The 14,384-nt window shown below is 41.5% G+C and overlaps 1 protein-coding gene across 2 annotated transcripts in view; it reads left to right on the forward strand.

Moving 5' to 3' along the window:
* The window catches only part of CA10 (carbonic anhydrase 10), a 335,728-nt gene that overhangs the window by 221,168 nt on the left and 100,176 nt on the right, over nucleotides 1-14,384 (forward strand). The window lies entirely within an intron of this gene.

Consider the following 14,384-nt stretch of genomic DNA (forward strand, 5'->3'; position numbering starts at 1 on the left):
ACACATGGGTTATGGGTGCTCAGCTTTTCTGAAAAACAGGCCCTAGATTGTAAAAATAGGGATTTCACCCAATTCTAACTGGAGCCATTAAGACGGATCAGACTTTCCTGAGTGAGGTTGAAGTCTAGGGAGCAGTGAACTCTGTTAATGAAACAATTACTCTGAAAAGTACGTCAGGATTCCTGTAATGTTGCCATTCGCAGAACAGAAAGAATTCACCCTGCTACTGATGAACTCTCTTTGTGATACTGTAGGGGAGGAACATCTTACTTTTTCACTCTAGAAGCTTTGTCCTTCTTTTAGTTATATGTCAGCTGGGATCTCACTGTAGCTGTGTATGCGCCTCGGGCGCAAGAGGGGATCTTTTTGAGTAGCAGTGTCTGTTGGGGCCGCACATGCCTGTGACTCCTTGCGAGGGCATAAAGGGGTGAGCAGTCATGACCCTCCCTTAGTTTCCTCCTACCACCTGTAGCAGCAAGACAGAGTCTTTCTAGTTTCTAACCTGCTACTGATTTTTCTGTCTTACTACTTACATTTTCACTGAAGAAACTTCTGCTCATCCACCCCCTTCTCTTTAGATTTGGTCATTGTATAAAAAGAGAAAGAGAGACCCTCCTGGACAGCAGGGTAAGGCGCCTCACGCCATCCAACACGCAGGACTCCAAACCCTTTGGGTTTATCCCTGCCCAACTTGTTATAGACTCGCTCCCCTGACCTATGGGCATAATCATTGCTTATTCTGTCTGGGGGGAAGAGCGCCGCGTCCCAGATTGGTGTTCAGTGTGTAAATCCTTCTGCCTGAGAACTCATAAATCTAGGGATGCATAACCAGCACTTGAATACAATAATGCTAAAGTGTGGAGCTGGGAAGTGAAGAGCTCATAAGGGACCTTAAGAAACCTCCCTGGGAAGTTTCATCTAGGGATACTTAAACAATTGATGCCTATCCCTTCAGACTGAGAGGAGGCAAACACCTCCAAAGAATGACTGAAAGGGTCATCATCAGTTAGTGCTCCCTTGAACACACGCCACATCCTGGGGTCCAGCAAAAGGAAGGCAAAAAAAGACATCATCAAAATTGGCACTGGATACATCAGTGTTGAGACTGCCTCAGCGCTGGTCATGTCCGTGCTGACACCGGCAACAACAGTGTCTGCATCATCCTGGGTTTGGTCTAATGTCACTTTGGACAAATAGGTGTTGGACATAGTTGCTTAAGGCTATCCCCACTCATTTCCGTACCCTCTCTCTCTACCTGCCCCCCTTCACCTTTATGCCTTGCACAGTAGAACAGGGTAGATGTGCAGCCCTGATGGACGCAGCTATTAAAAAAAGTCCAATCTTACTTGCATGAAGCATATGCACAGCTGCAGCAGGATCCACATGGAGTACCAACATCTCGAAGAACCACAGTTATTGTAGGGTAAGAAACTGTTCTTTTCCCCTCTTCTCTTTAATCTTCTTGTCCTACCCTAAGGCACTTCCCCTCTAGATAGAGGATTCATAGAATATCAGGGTTGGAAGGGACCTCAGGAGGTCATCTAGTCCAACCCCCTGCTCAAAGCAGGACCAATCCCCAACTAAATCATCCTGCCAGGGCTTTGTCAAGCCAGGCCTTAAAAACCTCTGAGGATGGAGATTCCACCACTTCCCTAGGTAACCCATTCCAGTGCTTCACCACCCTCCTAGTGAAATAGTGTTTCCTAATATCCAGCCTAGACCTCCCCCACTGCAACTTGAGACCATCCTCCTTGTTCTGTCATCTGCCACCACTGAGAACAGCCGAGCTCCATCCTCTTTGGAACCCCCCTTCAGGTAGTTGAAGGCTGCTGTCAAATCCCCCCTCACTCTTCTCTTCTGCAGGCTAAACAAGCCCAGACTGAACACTGGTATCTCTCTGAGGCGACATTCAATGCTGTTTCTTACATCAGCCAGCAGTAGCAGCTTTGGAGAGAGGATATTGTGCGCCCAACACGTCCCTCTGCTCTTGAGAACTCCACTTTTGGCAGGGAATGTGGGGATCTGGAGTTTTCACCCCAGGGATTCCTGTATTGCTGGTCTCAGTGTTGTGCTGCCAGTGTTTTGACAAGGGTCTCCCCAACACTTTCCCTCTTAGCTTGTGTGAAACCACTTGTAGTGGAGCGCACGTGGGCTGCAGACAGAAGTGGTGAAGGACTTGGCACACACTAAGCACATTTGCTGGAAATGTTTATACGTTGTTCCACCCAAAAGACATGTAAGAAATAGCATTATTGTATTCAAGTGCTGCCGTGGGGAGTTGGGAAGTGAAGAGCTCATAAGGAGAAGTTTCCATGAATAGTTTCATTAAAAATACCTGCCATTTTGTGCAGTCTAGTGCATTCCAAAGGCAGAACTTTTCCTCTTCAGATGTACTTTAATCTCCAGAGAAAAGTCTTCTCTGGCAGGATTGATTGAACATCTGGAGTGGCAGTGACCCCATGAGAGTGAGGGAAATCATCCTAACCTTCCCTTCAGTTTGGTGGTAGAATTTTTACAAGGCATTTTCTTTCCAACAGATCACGGGCTGAGGTTGGCACAACTGGGAATCAAACAGATCAGTAGAAAATTTGTGCATGGTAGAGCCAGGTTCTTCTCTCAGTAAATCAAATAATTTCAGGGGGAGTTACACAGGATTTACCATAGAGTAACTGAGATCAGAGTCTCAGCTTGGATCATTGCTTTTCCAAGACAGCATGATATTTATAAACAGAAACCTAGGCGAACAACTGCTAATTGAATTTCGCTGTTTGGCTATAGGTTGTTTCCCCCTCAAAGAACCAGATGTTATCATTAATTAACACTACTTAATCAAGGTATTTTCCGTAGCAATTATTTGAATGAAAGCACGTTAGCATTTACTTAGGATGATTTCAAAAGCCATTTCTGTATCCTCATGTTCCACTATAAATGTAAGATATAGTCATTAGTCCATTTTCCTTCATCCTTTGGTTTGATTTCCTTCTCTGGAGTGTTTTGCTTTGTTGTTTTTATTTGCTTTTTAAGTCAGAGCTGTGCATGACTATTCGAGATTTTTCCCCCACTCTGCTTTACTGCAGTGGTGGTATGAACACTGTGAATTAATTATTCCCATTTTGTACCAAATGTTTATAAAACATGATTAAATTTGTAATGAATATATTTTTCTTCATAATATTTGGAAAAAAGTTTTTAATTTTTCCTGTTCCTTGGTTAGTCCTGTATTCCAAGGGCCTGATTTTCAGAGGTGCTAATTCCTGTGTTTCCAACTTTTGTGTTTTTATTAGGGCTGTCAATTAAAAGTCGCAAGTAATCGTGAGATTAAAAAAAGTCACAATTAACCGCACTGTTAATAATAGAAAACCAATTTAAATTTATTATAAATATTTTAGATGTTTCTACATTTTCAAATATATTGAGTTCAATTATAACACAGATACAAAGTGTAGATTGTTCACTTTTATATTATTATTTATATTACAAATATTTGCACTGTAAAAAAGATAAATAAAAGAAATAATATTTTTCAATTCACTTTGTACAAGTACTGTAATGCAATCTCTTTGTGGTGAAAGTGCAACTTACAAATGTAGAATTATTTTTGACATAACTGCTCAAAACCAAAACAATGTAAAACTTCAGAGCCTACAAGTCCGTTCAGTCCTACTTCCTGTGCAGCGAATTGCTAAGACAAATAAGCTTGTTTACATTTACAGGAGATGCTGCTGCTGATATTGCAATGTTGGTTCCTCATCATACTGAGCTTGCCATGTACATTTCCATCCATTCACCTAAAGTGCTCAGTAAAGAAGTTTGCATGCATGTACAGTAGCATATTTCAACCTAGTTTATAAAACAAATCAGTTCATGCAAGTTCATCTTTCATTTTCTAAGTATAATGTCTGAATGTGGTGGGGTGATTGGCAGGTGAGAGCATGGGATACAAAGATACATACACCTCAACAGGAAATCAAGAAAATCATAATATAAAAATGGATTGTGGTTCTGACATCATTCAGATCTTTGTTTCTCTTTCATCCCATTCCTTAAGGCTCCAGCAGACTTACCAGAGCCTTTCTTTCCCCTCTCAGGAACTTCCCCACTCCCAGAGCTTTCTGTCTATACTCTGCTGTGGGGTTTGAGTGATCTCTGACTCTGATGGGGCCCAGCCGAGCCCATCTGCTGAAATCATGTGCACCTCGAGACATCTTTGAGTTATACAAGCCTGAGACTTCACAGAAGAAAAGTGTATCCTGCCCCTCCACCCACTCACATGCACAACTGGAAAGTTCATAGATTCCAAAGCTAGAAGAAACCATTGTGATGATGTATCATTAAAATGGATGACCCAGGGCCACATCCACCCCACTGGGTGCAGGACTGGGTCCTGTATTTGCTTACATTTAAAAAATAAATATATAACTATCATCATGGAGTTGAGACCAAACGTGAAAAGTTTCAGCCCCAAAAGAATTTGTTTGAGAAACCAGAATGCTTGTTGTTGGTGAAGACTGTACAATATATTGGCATAAGCTCATGCATACACATATATTTTACCCTTTCCATCACCCACCTCTCTTGTGTATAGCAGTATTGTACAAACAGTCCCATGTTTATAGGCTGCACTAATGTTATTGCTTTTCTTGTATTCCTGTGCACATAAGCCTAATTAACAGCTATCAGTCAATTTGCTCATGATTTGATCATAATTAATGATATTCTTAAGTAATGACTTTGCATATCTCTAGCAACCAAAGCCAAACTTGCCAAACTATTGCTTCCAGTAATTCAATTCTTCCTCTTTATTTTGGGGAATTAAATTACACTAATGCAGTTAGTCCTATAGACATTTGTTGTCCGTTTTCTTCTGGTGCCTGAATATTTCTGCACTATTGACTGGGTTAGGGTGACCAGATATCCCGATTTTTGGGTCTTTTTCTTATATAGGCTCCTATTACCCTCCACCCCCGTCCTGATTTTTCACACTTGCTGTCTGGTCACCCTAGATGGGGTTACTGTAATTCATTGTCTAGGGAGTGTGTAACCAAAGTACAATACCTTTATAATTGTCGTGTGTACATGACTGTCTTACAAAAACTCTACACCTTTAAATATATTGTCATGATTTTGGGAAAGAGATCAACAAAATCTGAACCGTTTCTTCTACAAAACCGTCTTCCTCTACAATATTTTGTTACAGATAGGAGACAACAGAAGGTCCAAATAGCCATCATGATTTGTATGGTCTTATGCTGTCTGGGCTTCCAAGGGCCAGATTCGCCCCCCAGTGTCATGCCATTTCTGCCAGGATGACAAGTCCTTGGCAGAGAGAAGTCTCCAGAGGGATATTGCAATAGTAGAAAGTGGCCACAGTGTCCCATCTGCGGGGGGGCAGTGCTGGCTGGGAAGAAGGCATGGCCATGGGCTGTGCTGCTTCAGTATATGCAGTCCATCAGTGATGTATCTATGGAGCCCTGACAGCAAATTAAACCTGCTATCCCGCAGCCCAAGCCCTGCAGGATGGCAGCAGCAGGAATCCTGCCTTACCCCCAAAGATGCTTTGTGTTGCTGACTGCACCTCCATGTGCCAAATGGGGCAAAATAAGCCCCAGGAGTTAAAAGGTTCATGTTCCCTGATGCTACAGCATCTCAGCCAGAGAAAAATACATAGCAAATGGGCACAAACTGAAGGGCTCACACTGCAGGTCCATAAATCCCTAAACAAAATGTCTATAGGAAAGGCTACAGTCCATACCAGATGGTCTTGCAATAACCAACATTATCCTATACCCTGAATCTAGGAGATCCAGCTAATCTTTGAGTGTTTGCACTGGATATCATAAGCAGTAGCATGTGGTACTATAAAGAGCCTGTGACAACACACCATTTCTACCTAGATTTGTCAGCTATTCGCTTCAAGTTTAATTCATGTACTGATATTACAATGTCTTATTAACATTTCATTAATTACTATTATTTATGTGTATTACCTTAGTGCTTAGAAGCACTGGTTACCCACCAGGACCCCATTGTGCTAAGCACTGTACAAACAGAGAACAAAAAAAGATGCTCCCTGCCCTAAGGAGCTTACAATCTCAGGCCACGTCTACACTACAGGGGTAAGTCGGCCTAAGTTATGCAACTCTAGCTCTGCGGTGTCTACACCGTGCTGGGTCGACTTACTTATGCTTCTCATTCCGGTGGAATATCGGAGTCAACGGGACAGCGATCTGTGGTTGATTTAGTGGGTCTTTACTAGACCCACTAAATCAATTGCCAGTAAGGGTAGACCTACCCTCAGTATGAGACAAGAGACAACAGAGGGAAACAGGCAGACAGATGGGAGAGTACTAGGAAACAATGAGACAGTATGGGTCAGCAGTCGTCTCAGCACACCAGTGGCCTAACTGGTGTCAAATTTTTTTTAGGTCTCACAGCAGAGAAGAGTTTAAAGGAGGGATCTGTAGGAGGCTGATAAAGTAGCTTTGCAAATGTTTACAGGGACCTCTGCCAAGCATGAGGGGCAGCATAGAACAAAACATGAAGGTGCTTGATTGAAAATGTAACAAGTGGGTGATGGAGAATGGAATAATGGGCCAATCAGAAGTGGGAGTCAACCTTGGCAATACTGAGTAAGAGATGATAGGTGGGGAAGCGATAGGCCATGAAGGGCCTTGAAAGTGAAGACAAGCATCATATGTGTTATGTGATAGAAAAGAGTGAACCACTGGAGGGATTTATTGAGAGGGGTGCTGTGGTCTTTGCAGCAGCATTCTGAATAGATGTGAGTGGTGCAAGATTATATTTGTCAAAATCAGCACTCTCTTAGCAATGTTATTTGCAAGATTCAGACAAGGCCTGGATATGAAGACGTAGGCCTGATTATTGCCTAAAACATAGGTTGACCTACCTACATAGCTCAGGGCTGTGGAAAATTTCATGCTCTGTGCAGCATAGTTCAACCTAGCCCCCGCTGTAGACACAGCTAGGTGAATGAAAGAATTCTTCCATCGACTCAGCTACTGCCTCTCAATGGGGTGGATTTACTACAGTGAAGGAAAACCTCCGTCCGATGCTGCAGCATGTCTACGCTACAGTGGCATCGCTGCGGCTGTGCCTCTGTAAGAGCTGTGTTGTAGACTTGTCCCTAGAGAGAGAGGTCCTGCGCAATGTGGAAAACCTTTGTATTTGATTTGATTTCCTTAGTCACTTCTCACTCATTTTTAAAACTACCGTCACAGCACCATACTAACATTTTATCAAGAAAAGCATCATGCACAGTGTTTTATTGGGCAGAAAACTGATTTGGAGGCTCACACCAGAGACTTTGGTGGGACTATATATAGTTAGATTAAAATGGCATAATCTTAACTTTCTGAACCTACATTTTCAAGAGTGGCTAGTTGTTTTAGGTGCTCAGGTTGAAACACCTTAAAAAGACCCGTTTCTTTAGATGATGGGACTGCAGCATTTTCTGAAAAACAGGCCCTTTTTAAAGCACCTTAGGTGGAGCAGCCGAAGTCACTCGTCAGTTTTGAACACTTAGGTTCTTACTAATTATAAGGGGAAAATCCATCTGCAATTTCACATCCCTACCCTACCCCAAGTTAACTGTCTGTGGAGATTGGGGTTGGGTAGGGGAGGAAGCGTACCCCCAGAGGTGGAAGAGGAGCCCCGTTGCCTGCAACAGCCTTCCCCCCACGTGGGGGTGGAGTTCACTAGTGACTCTCCATAGCTGAAGATCCAGTGTCCACATCTTCAGAAACCTCCCTAGAGCTCTGGCTCCCCTTATTCTGCTCCACACAGAAGAACAGTACAATATTCAATGCATTCAGGCCCTTATTTGTCCCTTAAATGAGTAAAGCACACTTGCTTGAGTATTACACATCAAAGAACCATACACCTACTGGCATATACACGTCTACAGCAACTACTTTTGAACCTTTCCGTGTATAACGACACTGCAGCAAATATCTGTACATGGACTTGTAGATAACACTGCTGCACCTAAAAACATGCATTCCTGCCTGTGTATTTTATTGTCTGTTTACCTGCACGCTAACCTGTAAGTAGCTCTCTAAACCACAACATTTGGGTAATTTTTTTAAAAACTGCTTTAAAGTAAGAATGGGTTGGAAGATTTGTTCTGGTTCCTCTTACTTGCTACCAGCGTGATGGTGTGTATTATGTGACAGTGAAAAACTGATCTGTCCTTCATGGAAAATTTCCTATAGAATATAATAGGGATGAAACCAACAGTAATCTATAGAAATCGAAAAGGATTCTGCAGCAATTCCTCTAAAAACAATTCGATAGAGACTTATATCCTAATTGTAAAATGTTTAATCCAACCTAATAAATTCAATGGAGAATTATATCTTGCAATAGAATTCTACAGGATTAGATTAAACTTTGGAGAAAGGTTCTCATTCTCTATTAAGTTCAATAGGACTTTTGAATAAGGAAATAAGATATTTCAGACAGATACGTTCAAATTCAAATACCAGATCGCTTCTTAGTACCAAAAATGTCCTGTTTTATTTCCACTCCTCCCTTACTCTAAAAGAACAGGGGAACTCAAGGATTCTGGCTATGCAACTGTTCTAAATGATCAGGCTTAATATATAGTAATTAGATTGCAAAAACATTAATGTTTAATCACTTTTTGTGATTTGTGCTCTGAAGGTTTGATATTTGTATAATTAGTATCATGATGGGTTTTCTTCCTAAGCCGGTGGGCTCCCAAGCCTACATGATTTATGGTGAATTAAAGCATAACAGTATCACCAGCCCCTAGAGCAACAGTATTGTGAAGAAAAGCATTGGTTGATCATGTAGAGTTTTTTTCAAGGAGCTCTAATCTGGATGCTTTTAGGGCTAATTTGCACACCTGTCTATTTTAGAAGTTTTCCGGTTTTACCCCTTGCGGATAAAGGTAATTTGCTAATTGGAGCTGAAAACACCTGTTTTTAAATCGGTATTAATTCATTTTGCTGTCTTAGAAATCCCAATAATTAGTTTTGCTGTGCAGTGCAAACAAAGCTACATACAATAAATACCTACTGATCTGCAGTTCTACCACCTCAGGCTGTGATCTTGATAGATCTTCGGCAATGGATATCACAGAGCTAAGCCAGATTAAGCCTGGTTAACGCATGAAAGGGAGACCATCTAGAAGCCGGGTCCTATATAGGAAGTCGTGTTTGTGATTCAGAAGGTGAAATTCTTTCCTCAGCATCAGTAAAGAATCAATGTCCTGCAGGGTGTTATCATTCAAAGGTGATAAAACCAAGATCCTATCACTTTCTATCTTTAAAGTAGGATCTTTATCTTGTTATGTAGGATATCAGTCGTTTTAGTGTCTAGGCGCAGAGAAAGACTCTGAGATTGCATGCTGTACCATTTTGCAGTTGAGTAACTGATGCCCCTCAGTTGTTGGCAATATTATGTTTTTGTCCAGTTTTTCAAAATATTTCCGTCTTGCCTGGTTTAAGTTTCAGACAGCTGTTCATCTAGGTTCTGGTGTCCTTCAGGGCCCAGGAAGGATTGCCAATGACACTACCTGTGTTTGTTGTAGAAGTCCAAGGCATCTCTAGAGGTTTAACATATAAATTGAATAAGGTAGAGCATAGGAAAGTACTTTGTGGGACTCCACATGCAAAAGTTCTCTCAATACGGCAGCAGTTTCTTGTCACAGGCCTCTGCCATCAGTCTGAGAGAGAGTCTTCTGGTCCACATGGGGCAAGTCCATCCACTCCCATTAGGACTCACCAGCAGCTCAGCAACAGCTTGTTTTGCTCAATAGGGAGGCAAGGGAACGGCATTTCATGAGTGGCTAAGCCTGGTAAGAACTCACATGGCAAATTAAATAACTGCGTGCACCACCACTTTTGTAAACAAACAAACAAAAAGTGAAATATTGGCACCATTAAATCAGAGATGAAACTCCCATTCATTTCAATAGTGCCCTGGAGTCTTAGGGCCTTATAGTCTTAAATCTGGCTGATACTGATTTAGCTCAAGTTGATTGCTGACCGACTTAAGATAAATCAGTATAAAATCAAACTAATTTGAGTGTCCATACACAGGTAGTTTGCATGGTTTAACTAATCAATTTAAAAACACACCTTCAGTAAAACCGAAACACCTTGTGACATAGATGAGGCCTTTGAACCTCCAAGCATTCAAAAAACCATGAGTCAGGCCCAAAAAACCATGAGATTTTTACCAAATTAAAAAATATGGGGTGCATTTGGGTTTTCAAGCTGTTCTCCCCACAACTGAGGGCTAGAAACTTTTGATGTTTGTTCCCTTGTTTATAAATGAAAGCTGAGACGCTCAAAAATGCCCCAGAATCAGGGAGAAATACCAAATATCGGGAAACTTGGCAACAATGCATACTATCGGTTGTGTAACCAGGGACAAAATGAGAGCGGTTTGTTTTACCCATCTTTTGTATGCTGCAATCTTCTCCCACGTAAGATAAACCTAGAAATAAGAACAAATACATTTATAAAGTATATTTCATTTGTTGGACTCTGGATAGTGGCATCCTGTTCCCCGGGAAACTCCCTTTCCCACTCCAGGTCTCCTGCCAAGCTGGCTCTTTGTTCTTTTCTCTACTGCACAGCAGGAAGCAGACTTCATTTCTGCTTCCCACTGATCAGTGGCTGGCGGGAGCAGCAAGTCTGTGCAGTTGGTCAACAAGGGAGGTGGAAGCTGTCAGAGATGGGGGAACAGTTTCTCCTTAAAGGGGGGAGGGGGAGAAGAAGAGACAACTATAACTTTCATGTGTTATATTGGAAAAAAAGCTAGTTCTGTGTCCGTTTGAATGAGGTTTTGAACAGAAGCAGTGTGTTTCCATTGTGAAAGGTGCAGTTTGGAAGTTTTGGTTCCTAGTCATTGTAGTTGTGTTGTAATGTACTATAGTATTGTGATCTAGTTGTAATGTTGCTGCTTTTACATGGATACGACTTTGATTACAGCTGAGGTCTCAGAATGTTACTATTCAGACCATGTTTACAGCAGCAATGTTACCAATATGTAAAGGAGGCTGCACTTGGGTGACCCCAGAGAACAGGTTAGCTATGGGCTGCGTCAGCTGACACTGGTTGCCCCACTATTGAGTAAAACCTTCACATAGTTCTGTCTCCTGGAAGGAGTTTCAGGTGTGTCAGAAGCAGCCCTAATGCGCAGGGAGTCGTATGGATATTGGAAAGCTGAGAATTCCCTAACCCAATTGCAGTTCCCATGGAGGAAGGGTGGGAACAAACCCCAGTATCAAATTCCACCATACATAACATGTGACATTTGCAGTAGCCACATGAGGTTCCTAAACTTCATAATGTGGAACTCATCTTAATGGAGAAATTTCCTCATGGACAGCTTTCCTTGTGTTTGCGATTGCATAGACAGTCTTCTCTCCCAATCAAAATTGTATAAAATGCCTTTGGGGGACCCCACTGTTTACCTCTCTGCATTGTGAAAACTGACCATTTATTCCTACCCTTTGTTTCCTGTCTTTTACGCAATTACTGATCCATGAAAGGACCTTCCCTCTTATTCCATGACTGCTCAGTTTGCTTAAGAGCTTTTAGCGAGGGACCTTGTCAACGGCTTTCTGAAAGTCCAAGTATACTGTGTTGACTGGATCATCCTTGTTCAGTGCTTATGGATACCCTCAAATAATTCTAATACAGTGGGTGACACTAAGTGTTAGATTTAGATAAATGGAGTAGGATGCATCTAAACATCTAATATTCAAGGTGTCACATAGAGGTTAGGTGAAATGGTGCTACTTCCCAAGACAAAAGTTGGGGGGGGTCTGCTTTGAGAGAGAGTGCTCAGAGATCACAATGCTTCAGAAGTGACTGACACATACACATCCTCTTAGTGACTGCCTAAAATATGTAAGGGCTCTAGAGGAGTCGGCTGAAAGGACAGATCTCTACCTACTTCACAGGGATAAGCTTTGATTTGCTCTGCACTGTGAGTGACTATTGAACTTCTAAGAAAAAGGGAGAAGAAACAAAGGGAAAGAAGACAAAATAATGGCATGCCAGAGAGAGAGAGATGGAGATGATAGCTAGAGAGGTGTTAGGAAGATAAGAAAGATGAGCACTAAATGGAAAGGACATGGAGCAGAAGGAAAAAAGCCAACACAGAAAAAGTTTTGAATTAGGGAGAGATGCAGAATACAGGAGTGTGGTAGGCTGGGGGAAATCAGACTGTTGAAGGGAACTGCCTCCACTCTGGCAGTGAGTGTTGACAAGATGATACATGGTGTAGCACTAGACAGGCATTCAAGAATAAATTCACAAGGGATGCAGTAATTTTTTTAGGAGGTACCATGAAAAGCAGTTTACTAGACCACTGCCGATACCTTCATGTTACCCACAGATTGGATGGCCCAAAACAATGTCACTGCGAGTCCATAGAGATGGCATTTTGTTATAAAGGTGATATGATGTCACTTTAATCTATAGAAAGATGTTCTTGGGTCAAACCCGAACACGATCACTTCGTTAATGTAACGTAGGTTGGACTGAGAGGTGAGGGGGCATGTGTGGCTGCCTTTGAAAATGTTAACGTTAACTCTGTTATGGGTCAGTGGATTAGAACTTCTTGCAATCTAGACCCTTTGGGGTATAGCCAGGAAGCTCACACAACTCTTTCAGAACAGGACTCTTTTGAAGTTACACTTCAGTCCTTTTGGACAGTGTAACCTGTTATCTTTGCATTACCTCACCTGGCCCTTTGCAGCGTTTTGGATCCTCTTCCTTTTCTAGACAAATAAAAAACTCAGAAGGGGCTGGGGCCGCAGGGTTCCCCTCTCCCCATACATTTTAGAGACCTATTTCAATGGCAGTAATTGATGCCAACTAATCTCGCTCAGGCTTGGAGCCCACCTATAGCTGCCAAAGGATGACATTGTAAGGAGAGTGATCACTTTAGATAAGCTATTACCAGCAGGAGAGTGGGATGGGGGGAGAAAACCTTTTGAAGTGATAAACACCCATTTTTTCATGGTCTGTGTGTATAAAAACATCCTCACTGCATTTTCCACTTTTATGCATCAGATGAAGTGAGCTGTAGCTCACAAAAGCTTATGCTCAAATAAATTGGTTAGTCTCTAAGGTGCCACAAGTACTCCTTTTCTTTTTGCGAATACAGACTAACACGGCTGCTACTCTGAAACCTATACATTAATTAGCTCACTGCCAGCTCTCACACATTGCACAGAACTGTAAAGCTCACTGTTGTGGGAGTAATCCTTGAATCTCTCAGACTGATTGCATATTTGCTGGGATTCATGTTATGAGATGGAATCAGTTTGTCATTTCATCTCCTAATAATTTACCAAGGAATTCTGGAATGTTTATGGAAAGCAAATCAGCATATTTTAATACAATGGATTATTATTTCTTTTGAAAAACATCTTCAAATATAGGATCGAATTTCCAAATGGCCCCCACAGTTTTCAAGTATATACCTTTGCACACAAGCTCATATGTGTATTTGCATATGCAAATGATAAAGTTGGGCACATGACCACCTGAGCTGTATATGTAAGTGTAGAAGTTTACTAAGGTGAGAGAGAGAGAGAGAGAGAGAGAGAGATCCACAATTTCTCAGCCATGGTAGCTGAGACAGACTGAAATTTTACCTCAAACCTGACTCTTCACATATTTTCACTTTTTTAATATTTGATAAACCTGGTTTAGACTAGCCAGCCAAAAATCATCATTGAATAAGTGTTCAAAACAGGAAACAAAGTGACATATCCTGTTCAAAAGAATGATTGCTTAGCTTTGAAAGGTGTGTTTAACTATGCATATTGAGCACTTTGTCTTTTCAACAGCCATTTTAAAATACACCAAATTTGGGGATGATTTTCCTCTGACACGTAAATCAAGAGTAACTCCATTGGAGTTACATGAGTGTAAATCCAGTCTGCCTGAACAATGGATCAATCTCCAGTTGACATCCAATGGAAAAAGGAACAGACTCCGGTTGTGTGCAAACAAACAGCAAAAACTTCCCGGAGCCAGTTCCACTTAGCAGAAGTTATTTGATAAATATACTTTAATGACTCCCTTTCCAGATGTCATTTTCACCTGATGTTTATATGGTAATTCCCACAAACTCGTTTACTGCATGAAACATGAGATTCTGTGCTATAGTCATCTGTACGTATATGTGAGAACAGGAGGTAGGGTGTACCACATAGAGCGAAAATGTACAGTTTGAGATTTCCAAATGACATCTTTAAACATTAGCTTAAAGATTTAAACAAGTCGAGTAACTCTGATGACAAAGAAGATAAAGATAAATGAATAAGGTACATTCTTTTTATTTATACACAAGTGCTACATAACCGTCAAAAG

The sequence above is a fragment of the Natator depressus genome, chromosome 14 (genome assembly GCF_965152275.1).
Source record: "Natator depressus isolate rNatDep1 chromosome 14, rNatDep2.hap1, whole genome shotgun sequence".
Lineage (NCBI taxonomy): Eukaryota > Metazoa > Chordata > Testudines > Cheloniidae > Natator > Natator depressus.